Genomic DNA, 14,057 nt, shown 5'->3' with positions numbered 1-14,057 from the left:
AAATTACTGCTTATTTTGCTAGCAACAGCAAACTTACTTTTGCCATTGCTTCCTATCTTTCACATTTCCTAGAAGTTAACTGTTCACTTTTTCAAAGCAGAAGCTTCATTGTGAAAGTGTATGCATATTACATATAATTACCCAGTTGTGCCCTCCTAGCTCATAGACTTCTGAGTCACATACATGTGCAAACACTTAATCGAGCAAATATTTAATACTCTGTAATTCCAAAGGGTTAGAATAAATATGTCTTGGAATTATGTGATAATGTGACAACAGTTCCTTTCTGGAAAGGGTGATCTGAATTGTAATTTGGCAACCTGCTTTTATTGCATCAATCCCTGGTTTGTTATGGTATCACATTCCCATTTCTACTTCAAATGAGTGAAGCCCATCATGATAGAATCTTAAACGTTATGTCTTATATGAAATTTCTATTCTGCTTTATAATTTGTAAGAGGATCCCCCAAATCCTATGTATGTGAATGTCATCCTGTGCTTTTTTTTTGTCAGATATTAATAATTATGGTATTTGTTAAGTGCTTACTATGTGCCCAGCACTGTTCTAAGCACTGAGGTAGATAAAACTTCATCAGGTCAGACACAGTCCCTGTCCCACATGGGGTTCACACTATTATTCCCATTTTACAGATGAGGTAACTGAGGCACAGAGAAGTTAAGTTACTTGCCCAAGGTCACAAGCAGACATGTGGTGGAACTGGAATTAGAATCCAGGTCCTTCCCAGGACTGTGCTCTATCCACTAAGTCACGCTGTTTCTTTAAGCCATTATATTTGAGAAGATGTCGAGGCCAAATAAGCTTACAAAATCCCTTCCGAAGTAAGGTTTTCTCAAGGGTGGAAATTTGGAAGTCCTTAAAGGATCTTTTCTTACCCTCTCTTCAGGGCTGATAGCACTTATTTTGATCTAGTGGAAAAAGCACAGCTCTGAGGATCCAACCTAAATTTTCATCCCAGCTCCACCTGCAAGAAGTATGCCAACAGAAGTGAGGGTTTCTGAACAAAGCATCACCAAGGGCATTCAGTGAGGTGGATGGGAATCTTAAAAACATAGTTGGCTAGTGTGGACATCAAAGACTATAGTGCTACTGAGGAAAAGGCTGTGTTATGGTGCTATAGCATAACATTAGTACTGTGTTGGGCCTCTTTGGGTTCTGCACATACACACACAAGCCACACCATCCTCACCCCCCAAAACAAAACAAAACAAAACAAAACTCTGCATGCACTACACAATATGTGCCCCAGTGCCCATCTACTCACTTATTGCGGGTTCTGCCCTGAAGGAACACCACTAGTAGGGACAGGAGAGCATGAGTGGTACTACAACCAAATTTTATTGTACTCTCCCATGCTTAGTTATAGAGCCCATTGTTGGGTATGGACCGTCTCTATATGTTGCCAACTTGTACTTCCCAACCACTTAGTACAGTGCTCTGCACACAGTAAGCGCTCAGTTCATTCATTCATTCATTCAATTGTATTTATTGAGCTCTTACTGTGTGCAGAGCACTGTACTAAGCGCTTGATAAATACAATTGGATGAATGAATGAATAATAATATTTTTTCTATTTAATGGTATTTGTTAAGTGCTTAGTATGTGCAAGGCCCTGTATCAAGAACTGGGGTAGTTACAAGATTATAAGGTTGGGCACACTCTCTTTCCCACATGAGCCTCCCAGTGCTCTGTTTACAGTAAGTGCTCAATAAATGCCACAAATTGATTGATTGACAAGCAAACCACTAGTAGTATAATTCCTTCCTTTGCATATTCTCTGGCCCTGACATCTCAGGACCAAGACTTATTCATTGTCCTTCGTGGAAGATTATTTAATTATCTTACTACATGGGGCTGGCATCACATTTTTGATTTGTGAGTCTCTCAACCCCAGCATTCCATTGTTTACACCTATTACATATTTTTAGAACAAAAAAAGAGTCAGTCAACTTAGGAGCATATCATATCCAACATAACAATTTAAAATCTTCTTTGGACTTAAGGTGGTTGGGAATCATCAATTGGAAGAATTAATACACTTCTTTTAAGCAGTTACTTTTCCCCTAGTGCTGGAAATTTAATCCTGCCTTGAAGGCACCCAGAAAATTCTAACATAGCATGACCCACGAAGTAATCCTATTTAAACATATAAATAATTTAAAATCCCAAGAAACCTTCAGGGGTATTGTAACGGTCAACTCAATTAGTGAAAAGTTCTATCTATGTATGTTGAAAGGAAGGTCCCAGGTATAGTACATTTTCCATCATCATCAAACAAGGTTCTTTGCAAATGTAGAACAATGGGGGAAAAAATCACAGAAAATTCAAGTGTTTTTAAGATTGTTCCTAGAAAAGACATTATTTAACGGGCTGCTTCACTTTTACCCTTTGCCTTCACTGTTCCTATCCATCAAACACTCTACATTTTACCTTGCCTTTAGTAAGCTCTTTGTGGGCTGAAAATGTGCTTGTCATACTCTCCCATGTGCTTAGTACAGTACTCTACACACGGTAAACACTCAATAAATACAGTTGATTGATCATCACACACTCCTTGGCTTAAACGGGACTGTACGAGATCTTGGTAAATAGTATTTAAAAAGGAAGAAACATTCCATCCAGTATTCCATATAATAATAATAATAATAATGGCATTTATTAAGCACTTACTATGTGCAAAGCACTGTTAAGCTTAGTACCATGTTCTGCACACAGCAAGAGCTAAATAAATATGATGGATTGACTGATCCTTGATGCCCTATCCCAGAGAACCCTCTAAGCATATTGTATCACTGCATTTTTTTTGATAGTATTTGTTAAGTACTTACTATGTACCAGGCACTGTATCAAGTCCTGGAGTAGATGCAAGCTAATCTCACTGGACACAGTCCCTGTCTCATATAGGGCTCACGATCTTAATCCCCATTTTACAGATGAGGTAACTGAGGCATAGAGAAGTCAAATGACTTGTCTGGGGTCACACAGCCAACAAGTGGCAGAGCCAGGATTAGAATCCAGATCCTTCTGAATTCCAGGCCCATGCATTAAACACAAGGCTGTGCTGCTTCTCACACTGTCTTACCATTCATCATAGCAATCACAGATATTTTACAAAGTTCCTATTCCAGTATCCATTGCTATTTGCTCATTGCATTTCAACATCTCAGCCATTTTCAGCTAATTGCCTCTTTTAGCTGGATCTCACAGGAACCTAATATACTACAACACTATCTAGCTCTGCCTGTTTTTGGAAACATCAATATATTGACTCCCTTTAGCACAAAACCCTATTTCAGGGAGATTGAACCATCTGTATATTGAGGATATACTGAAATATATCCCCAGTCTACTCCGATGTAAAACTGGAAAGAGTGATCAGGGACACGAAAGCATTCCAGTTGTTATGCAATAACAAATGTAATTTCTAGAAGCAAAGAGTAAGTTCCTTTACATTGATAGCATCAGTGACATACTGTGAGCAAAGATAACTGCTCTTAGTTGCTCTTAAATTCTCCAGCTCTTAGAACACTGCTTTGCACATAGTAAGTGCTTAACAAATGCCATTATTATTATTATTATTATTATTATTATTATTATAAATGTGCATTCCAAAGAAAGGTTATCTAGAAGATGGAAAGAAGTACATATAAAAATTTGGACTTCCCTTCTCTAAGGAAAGGGCTTATAGATGTGTCCAATAGTCTCATTATTTAAGTTTGAAATGGAAGATGAAGCATTTTGAATTAGTGCTCCATCCATAAAATCATATACTACTATAGAACAAATAAATAATTAGAAATAAATACTTCATCATCATTACTACCCTCATCATCATCATAAAAGCAGCGTGGCTCAGTGGAAAGAGTCCAGGCTTTGGAGTCAGAGGTAATGGGTTCAAATTCTGGCTCCGCCAATTGTCAGCTGTGTGACTTTGGGCAAGTCACTTCACTTCTCTGTGCCTCAGTTTTCTCATCTGTAAAATGGGGATGAAGACTGTGAGCCCCTGTGGGACAACCTGATCACCTTGTAACCTCCCCAGCACTTAGAACAGTGCTTTGCACATAGTAAGCACTTAATAAATGCCATTATTATTATTATTATCATCAGTTACAGTTATTAAGGGCTTACTTCATATAGAGCACTGTACTATTTAATCAAATACAATAAAAGTAAAAGATATGATACAATCTAAGGGAGACAAAGACAATCACAAATTATTTACAATTATAGGGAGTAGGGGAAAGATACAGAATAGAGTTATTCGTAAACCAGAGTATAAAAAGACAAATGAATAAATAAATGAGACTCCTTAACACTTTTGATTTAATCAATCAATCAGATATATTTATTGAATGCTTACTGTGTACAGAGCAGCTCTCTAATGCATTGGCGCAGTGTCTTTTTGCTGAATAGCATGTGAAAATATGAAAATTAAATATATACACATGCACGGATAAAATTAATTAAAATTGCATTATTGATTTATATTTACAACTGATATTTGTTCATGTAAGTATACCATGTCTTTATCACCATTTTTAACAATATAGGTTGCTTGGGTCAGTTTTTTGGAATTGGAGAATGCTTTAGTACATTTTATGAAATTCTTATGGGAAAATTTTGTTACTGTTGTGTTGGGCAATTCCACTCCCCCTACCCCATCTGAAATTGGGAAGGGGAAGAAGAAGCCACTCTGTAGTGGCCCTCCCTGATGGAAGTGTAAGTATTGGCCGAGTCAGTCAGAGGTGGGAGGAGGGACAAGTTTATGGGAAAGAAGACCATATGCCATCTTAAGGTGAGAGACTGTGAGCCATATGCCAGGACAGCAGGGCACAGGGAAGGCTCACTTTGGGTAGGGATTGTCTATTTGTTGCCAAATTGTATTTTCCAAGTGCTTAGTATAGTCCTCCGCACACAGTAAGCGCTCAATAAATACGATTGAATGAATGTGACTCTTGATGGATACAGAATACAGCAAGGGGATCAGAGAGGACCCCAGTTGAGGAGATCTGCCTCTCATTGGGGCTGGAAAAGAAACTTTGGGGCCCGGGAGGCACATAGACATGGGGAACCATGGGTGCAAGGCAGTGCACATTCTCTTTAAGGGAGGGATGATGGTGGTAGGCTAGTCCCCAATGACTTCTATGCCTTCAGGCAGGTGTGTGGGATTCAGTCTAAGAATGGTGGCAGCTCTAGGGGTGCAGTGACCTGTTATGAACCTAGCAGAAGGTCTCCAAACTTGCATGTCAAGAACAAAGGAACTGTTCTGTTAGGATGCAGCAGGAACTTTAGGATCTGGGCAATCGTCAACTGTGTCCAGAGAGTCTTTCAGACTGGATGAGGTAAGAACTCCTGGGAGCACCACAAGTTCTCTTTCGCAGCACTTTGTTTTCAAAGAACTGTAAACGAGTGTCAACAGGGGAGTCCCCGGAAGTGACTAGTGTCTGGATTTCTGTGTAGGTAAGGATAAAGATTCCTAAAGGTTAGTTTATGCTAAAAGTTGCTGTGGGGATGACAAAGCCTAGAAAATGGACCTGGGGGTCAGAGGATCTAGGTTTTGAAACTGACCCAAGCACTTGCAGCACTTGGACAGTCAATCAGTTCATCAATCAATCAATCGTATTTATTGAGCGCTTACTATATGCAGAGCACTGTATCTCATCACTCAGCACTGTAAGTTCATCGTATTTATTGGGCACTTACTGTGTGCAAGGAACTGTACTGAGTGCTTAGAGTACTGTGTGCAGGGAACTGTACTGAGTGCGATACAAAAAAGTCACAACTTTTCTGTGCCTCCATTTCTTCATCTCTAAAATGTGGATTAATACCTGTTCTCCCTCTCCTCTACATTGTGAGCTCCATGTGGGGTAATGACCGGGTTAAACCTGATTATCTTGTGTCTTTTCCAGTGCCTGGTACAGCGCTTGACACATAGTAAGCAGTTAACGAATACCACAGTTGTATTTATTGTAATTGTTCTAAAGTGGTGGAAATTAATTGTAGAATGATTTCTGGAGAGGAATTTCGCCTAGCTGTATAAAATAGAAGGGTTCCTTTTTAAAAGGAATTTGCCTATATCAGGTGGTGGTAACCATTAAAAAAACCTGTGTAGAATATTGGTAGGCTATTAATGAAAAGTGAACCAGCCTTAGAGAAATTGTGAAAGGAATGAACAGAGGAGGAGAGTGACAAATGGTGAAACAGCCACCTAAGTAAGGGGCAGGTGTGTACCTGAAACAACAAATTCAATCACTAGGTAATGAGAACTGTTGGGATTGGGTATCAGTCAACTAATGGTATTTACTGAGCACTTACTGTGGCCAGAGCACTGTACCAACCGCCCAGCATCTTGCCAAGTATTAATGCAATGTTAAGAGCTTCAGTTTCCATATAGTCAATGTTTGAATCTTCCATAATTAGCTAATCTCCCTCTTCAGCCTTTGGAAAACTGTCTCTAAGAGTCAGTCAGTGATTAGGCATCAATCAATCACTGGATTATTGATAAAAATCTAGCACTTGTCTAGACTTTTCAAAATGGCCCAGGTCTCCAGCACATCTGTTCTCTTCACAGGCTAAAGCTGGAGAAGGGAATATCTCTGCCTCCTCCCAGCACATCTCCTACTTCTGTTGTGAAGCCATGTCATCTTCTAAGCTGAGCTTGGGCTCTTTGGTTGAAGGTGCAGACTTCCCAGGTCTGCACCTTCCCTGCAGATCTGCCAGATCACAATTTTCTTTGCCTTCAAAGAACTTCTGAAATCACACCTCCTCCCCAAGGCTTTCCCCAAGTAATTTTTCTTCTTCCCTGCTCAACTAGAACCTCAAAACCCTTTGCCAATTATACATAGTGATTTACCTAATCTATCTGCTGTTTAAGCACTTTTACACATATACATTCTTTTGTCATTCTATTTCTATAGATTATTTTGTGCCTGTTTTTTCTGCTAGACTGTAAGTTTTTTGAGAGCAGGGATCTTCAAACTCTAATGCAGTCTCCCATAATACGCTCACATAATAGGCACTCAATTAATGTAACTGATTGATTAGTATCCCTATTTTACAACTAAAGACACTGAGCCAAAAAAATTAAGTGGTTTACCTGACGTCACTTAGCAGACCAGGGGAAGTCAATATTAAAACCACAGATTTCTTGATTCTCAGATCTAATTTCTTCCCAGGCTGCCTGACACTGTAGACTCCTTAAAATCAAATACACCAACTGGTGCAGGTTTTGAGGGCTGCAGAACGTGAAACTCTGAGTGGGAGGAGTTTCCCAGGAGAAGAAACTCCTCACCTTCTCACTTCCTATCTTAAAATTTTATGTTCTTGATACTGTTATAAATATTTATTTTGCGAGCTCCTTCAAAAAATATCTAGTCCTCCATGTATGTTCTGAAATATTCTTTGTAAAACACGTGAAAATATAGATCTAGAATGTGATATATAACCGCCAGAGGCAAGATTTTTTTGGTCTTCATAATATAGGGCGAGGGAGAGAGATTTCTTTTAGCTTGTAGCACATTTCCTTTGGCTTGATGGCACTACCCTCTAGTGGAATAAAGTGCAAAAGAAAAAAAAAATGTTTCTTCAGAAAAAAAAAGTAATTTGGGCTTATTTTGCTAGATAAAAGTGCATTTAAGCAGGATTTTTTATCTCATATGTAAATATTGATGAGACATTAGTTTTTGATTGCATTAGTGAGAAACTTTTTATATGCTTTCAAAACTTATATTTCATAGAAAAACTATACCATTTCTAGACATTTGGCAATAATGAAAGATGATAATTTTGTAGTTCAAAAATGAATCTTATGTCATATAGAAACAGCATGTCTGGAACTTAGATGACTTGGGTTCTAATACCGACTGCACCACTTGTTTGCTGTTACCTTGTGCAAGTCACTTTACTTCTCTCTGCCTTACCTCATCTGTAAAACGGGGATAAAAAGAACCCTGTGTGGGACATGGAATGTGTCTAACCTGATTATCTTGTATTTACTCCAGTGTTTAATTCAGTGCCTGGAGCATAGTAAGTGCTTTTCAAATACTACATATCTGTATTGTGTCAAATAGTCTTTTTAGGTATGATAGAGGAGAGAAGTATCCACCCCTTACATAAAATCCAGTTGCTGACAACATTTTCTAGGTGATTAATCTGAAAACATATGTTGCAAGATTATAAGCAATGTGTTTATCAGGAAGCTAAATTCAGTTAGAATATGTCGTATTTGGTGGGAGCTTTTTGTTCCTGTAGACTGCAAAGTACTTCCTTTGTTCTGAGCACAGGCAGCATTTTTAGTCGAGGTATTGAAAATCAATGCCATTTTACATTTAACCAAAAAGCTGACTACTGATCCTACTGGGAAATTGTGTTTTGAAGATATATCTAAAGCAGATTTTGAATTGTATGGTGTAACTTTTTACCCTTTGATGACAACCTGTGCAGGGATTCAAAACACATTTTTTTCTTTTATACTGAAACAATGTGAGATAATGCTGTTGTGGGCAGGGCACGTGTCTATCAACTCTGTTATATTGTCCTCTTCCAAGCACTTAGTCCAGTGTTCTGCAGCAAGCAGTGAAGTCTCAGTAAATAAGAGATGCACATGGCTCAGTGGAAAGAGCACAGACCTGAGAGTCAGCAGCAGGATTTTATTAAAGGGGTGGTACTTTCCTTCTCTATTATATCTGAAAAGAATATCTGACACAATATGATGTCAGTATTATATAAATCCTGGCTCTGCCACATGTCTGCTGTGTGACCTTGGGCTAGTCACTTAACTTCTCTGTGCCTTAGTTCCCTCCTCTATAAAAAAGACTGTGAGCTCCATGAGGGACAGGGGCTGCATCCAACCTGATTTTCTTGTATCTACCCCAGTGCTTAGAACAGTGCTTTGCACATAGTAAGCAGTTAACAAATACCACAATTATTATTATTACAATGATTGATTATGACACATGCATAGCATTCCTGCTGTCTGTAACCTTTCCTCTGCTGGTGGTACTTTGCTTCTGTAATAATAATAATGATGATGATAATAATAATAATAATAATAATAATAATAATAATAATAATAATAATAATAATATTTGTACTACTATTTGCCAAGCACTGTTCTAAGTGCTGGAATAGATTCAAGGTTGCCCCCTCTTCATACTGCTGCTTTATGTTTAACACTGTTATGTCATCTAGTGCTTCTTTGGAGTAGAAAGGTACTGCTTTCTCTCTTTTGCTAAAGCAGGCACTGGTCAAGAACGGCTTCCCGACTTAATGAAGATGAATTTGTAGGTTGATGTCTAGGAGGTTCTCTCACCAGCCCTCTTCTTATGCCCTCCCAAAACTCTGGCTAGGTCTTTGTCCTGGGTCCCTGAGGCTAGCCGCCTCATCCATATCTCCTGAAGAGTCAGGAGATTCTACTTAGCAGTCTGGGTTCCAACAGTGACTCGGCAGAGAGTTTCTTCCCTCAAAGTGATTGCCACTTAAGTCCATCAAGGTGATGGGGATAAATAGATAGGGAATTTGCCATGAGCATTAATTACTTGGGTGGTTTCTTGAGTGACGAAGTTTGCCACACAGAAGTTGACTAGTGAAACAAGAATTGGGAGAGCAGGGAGGCCTGGATCATCATCATCATCATCATCATCAGATTTGTTAAACACCTAATATGTGCCAAACACTGTACTAAGTGCTGGGATAGATTCAAGATAACCTGGTCAGACACAGTCCTTGTTACTCATGGGGCTCACAATCTAAGGGAGAAGGAAAACATTTATGAAATTTTCATTTTACAGATGAAGTAACCGAGACCACAGACGTTCAGTGACTTGCCCATGGTCACATAGCAGGCAAGAGTTGACCCAAGTCCCCTGACTCTCAGGCTTGGGTTCACTCCACTAGACCACAATGGATGCGCAGTCAAGGGTGGTTGGTCTTAGATGAGTTTGTAGAGGCTGTGGGTCTTTAGCAGGGCTTTGGTGAAGGTGAGGGATAGTTACTGATGATAAAAAGGAGAGCTTGGTTTAGGTGATTAGGCACAAAGTCCTGTTGTCTAGCCACCGAAAATTGGACAAAACACTGAGAAGAGCAGCAGACGCCAATCCCAATGGGCTTTATTCCATCCTAATGGTCCTCAAACTCTCAGCAGCCTTTGACACCATAAACCACCCCCTTCTAATTACAACAATAATTGCACCGCACTAAGCACTGGGTTAGGTACAAGATAGTAAGGTCACATGTGGGGTTCACAGTCTAAGTAGGAGGGAGAACAGGTATTGAATTCCCATTTTGCAGGTGAAGGAACTGAGGCACAGAAAAGTTAAGTGAGTTAAGGTCATAAAGCAGGTAAGTAGTGAAGCCAGGATTGGAACCCAGGCCCTAGGCCACTCTACTTCTCCTGGAAATTTTATCTTACAATGGCTTCACAAACACTGTCCTCTCCTGATTCTCTTCCAGTCTCCCTGGCCCCTTATTCTCCATCTTTTTCATGGGCTCCTCCTCTGCCTCTCACCCTCTGAAAGTGGAGGTCCCTCAAGACTCAGTTCTGGGTTCTTATCTATTCTCCATCTGCACCCACTTCCATGGCAAACTCATTCACTCCCCCGTCTAGACTGTAAGCTTGTTTTGGGCAGGGAACATACCTACGAACTATTCCAAGTGCTTAGTACAATGTTCTGCACAGAGTAAGCATTCAACAAATATGATGGATGGATCTATGAAAGCTTCAACTACCATCTCTATATGGGTGATTTCCAAGTCAACATTTCTAGCCCAGCTCTTTCTCCTTCTCTGCAGTCTTGATTTTCTTCCTGACTTCAGTACATCTCTACTTGGATGTCCTGACAATACCTCTAGCTTAACAAGAACTCCCATCTTCCTATCCAAACCCTGCCCTCTCTGCTCCGACTTTTCCATCACTGTTGACAGAACCACATACTCACCATCTCACCAGCCCTTATCCTTGTCATTATTCTGGGCTCATCACTCTCATTCAATCCTCACATTCAATCTGTCTCAAATCCCAATGATTCTACCGTTGCAACATCACTAAAATCTGCCCTTTCCTGTCCATCCAAACTGCTACTCTGCTGATCTGAACATTTATCCTATCCTGACTTAACTAGTGCATCGAATCCCGACTCTGCCACTTGTCAGCTGTGTGACCTTGAGCAAGCCACTTAACTTCTCTGTGCTTCAGTTACCTCATCTGTAAAATGGGGATGAAGACTGTGAGCCCCACGTGGGACAACCTGATCACCTTGTAACCCCCGCCAGCACTTAGAACAGTGCTTTGCACATAGTAAGTGCTTAATGAATACCATCATTATTATGATTTTTATCATCACTGTGTAGTGGATAAAACCCAGGCCTGCGAGTCAGATGCCTGCTGTGTGACTTTGGACAAGTCACTTCACTTCTCAGGGCATCAGTTCCCTCATCTGTCAAATGGGGATTGAGACTGTGAGCGACATGTGGGACAGGGACTGTGTCTGTGTCCAACCTGATTCGCTTGTATCCACCCCAGCGCTTAGTACAGTGCCAACAAATACCACAATTCTTCTTATTATTATCAGCCTCCTTGCTGACTTCTCTGCCTCCTGATTCTCCCCAACAACAGTCCATATTTCACTCTGCTTCCCGAATCATTTATCCCTGCAAAATATTCAATCAATATTTCCTCACACCTCAAGAACCTCCAGTGGTTGTCCGTTCATCTTCACATCAAACAAAAACTCCTTACCATCAGTTTTAAAGCACTCAGTCACCTCACCTCTCCTACCTAATCTCACTTATTTCCTACTACAATCCAGCTCACACAACTTCACACCTCTAATGCCAACCTTTCCACTGAACTTTGCTCTCATCTATCTTGCTGCCAATCCCTTACATGTACTCTCTTTGTCCTGGATCTCCTTCCCCCTTTCATATAAGACAGATGACCACTCTTCCAACCTTCAAACCCTTAATTAAAATCACAGCACCTTCAAGAGTCCTTGTTTTCCCTACTCTCTCTCCTTCTGCTCTGTCCTTGAAATTGGATTTGTACTTTTTATTCACCCCCACCCTCATCCCCGCAGCATATCCATCATTTATTTTACTGTCTGTCCCCCTGTAGAAGTTGTAGGCAGGAAACATGTCTACCAATTCTGTTATATTGTACTCTCTCAAGCACTTAGTTTAGTGTTCTGCATACAGTACATGCTCAAAAAATATACTTGATTGATGGTTATTTGGCAGAGGAGAAAATTGCAGTGCTATAAGAACTTCAGAAGTTGCATACACAATCTCTTTGCTGTCAAGATATCACCCACCATGTCATGACAGCGTGGCTTAGTGGAAAGAGCATAGGCTTGGGAGTCAGAGGTTGTGGGTTCCAATTCTGGCTCTGCCACTTGACAACCGTGTGACTTTGGGCAAGTCACTTAACTTCTCTGTGCCTCCGTTACCTCATCTGTAAAATGGGAATTAAGACCATGAGCCCCACGTGGGACAACCTGATAACCTTGTATCTACCCCAGCCCTTAGAACAGTCTTGGCACCTAGTAAATGCTTAACAAATGCCATCATTATTATTATTATTAAAACTAATCCTAGAGAAGTGAGGTGGGCTGAGCTAGGGACCCGTTTTTTGTTTGTTTTTTCAATATTATTTGTTAAGTCCTTACTGTATGCCAAGCACTCTACTGGGGTATATACAAGCTAATTTGGTGGACACAATCCAAGTCCCACATGGGGATCACAGTCTTAATCCCCATTTTACAGATAAGTTAACTGAGACACAGAGAAATTTAGTGATTTATCCAAGGTCACGCAGCAGACAAGTGGTGAGCAGGTCCTTCTTATTCTCAGGCCCATGCCTTATCCTTGTCTTTCCTGGCAAGTTGGCAAAGATAGAGACCCAAGCAGTGATCACTTTAGGAGGAAGTGATCTCCACCAGGCTGCCATGGAGCTGTTTTTCACTATGAATTATAAATCTACCACGTGCTCAATAAATACCATAACTTCTAAAATCTAATTATCTGCTCCTGCCTGAACTTGCCTTTTTCATTTTAAACCTCTATCGTCATTTTTTTTCTGCTTCTTATGCCAATTTTTGGTTAATTCTGGATGGAGCCTCCATTAGATAAGATGTGGATGATTAATGAATATTCAGTGCTCTTTAATCAGCCAACTACTTTAATCAGCCAACTACTTTGGGAACAAAACTATGACATCTTTGTCCATGCCATACATGACCATACTGACCTCTTCACAGGAAAAGGTTTCCACTATTCAATTTAGTTTTCTACAATTTGAATTATTTATGATAGTGCCTCATAGTGCCATGCCCCCATCTTACCTCCTTCCCTTCCCCACAGCACCTGTATATATGTATATATGTTTGTACATATTTATTACTCTATTTATTAATTTATTTTACTTGTACATATCTATTCTATTTATTTTATTTTGTTAGTATGTTTGGTTTTGTTCTCTGTCTCCCCCTTTTAGACTGTGAGCCCACTGTTGGATAGGGACTGTCTCTATATGTTGCTAACTTGTACTTCCCAAGCACTTAGTACAGTGCTCTGCACACAGTAAGCACTCAATAAATGCAATTGATTGATTGATTGATTGATAAGAGAAAATACCAGGCTACTTAGCAAAATTAATGTTTTATAGCAATAGGTGAGAACAAGGTACTAACAGGCAATTAATAAAATAGCTTTGGCTCAAAATTTCCTTTGCCTTCCACTTACTTGGAATATTTCAGGCTGAAATTATTTTGAAAGCAATCTGTTTACGTAAAACAACCAGGATTTTCTGATGGAAAGAAGTCTGCCAACTTTTCTGTTTTACAAAGGAAAATGGAATAGCACTCACCTATGGATGGCATGCATAGGAAGCAACAATATTCAAGAATAAATTGCTTTCTGAAGAAAAAAATGACTTTCTATTGCTTTTTTCCTTTACCCAAAGTTAGACTGTCATCAGTGAATGAATTCCAGCTTGTGTTTAAAATTCTCAACCACTGCTCTTCACCTAGTGTTTAATCTGAATTCT

At 39.8% G+C, this 14,057-nt stretch overlaps 1 protein-coding gene across 1 annotated transcript in view; it reads left to right on the top strand.

Moving 5' to 3' along the window:
* The window catches only part of PCDH15 (protocadherin related 15), a 702,056-nt gene that overhangs the window by 491,310 nt on the left and 196,689 nt on the right, over positions 1-14,057 (top strand). The gene's annotated exons all lie outside the window — the stretch shown is intronic.

The sequence above is a fragment of the Tachyglossus aculeatus genome, chromosome 3 (genome assembly GCF_015852505.1).
Source record: "Tachyglossus aculeatus isolate mTacAcu1 chromosome 3, mTacAcu1.pri, whole genome shotgun sequence".
Taxonomy (NCBI): Eukaryota; Metazoa; Chordata; class Mammalia; order Monotremata; family Tachyglossidae; genus Tachyglossus; species Tachyglossus aculeatus.
The sequence above is the reverse complement of the archived record's forward strand: the minus strand, read 5'-3'. Positions and strand labels throughout refer to the sequence as shown.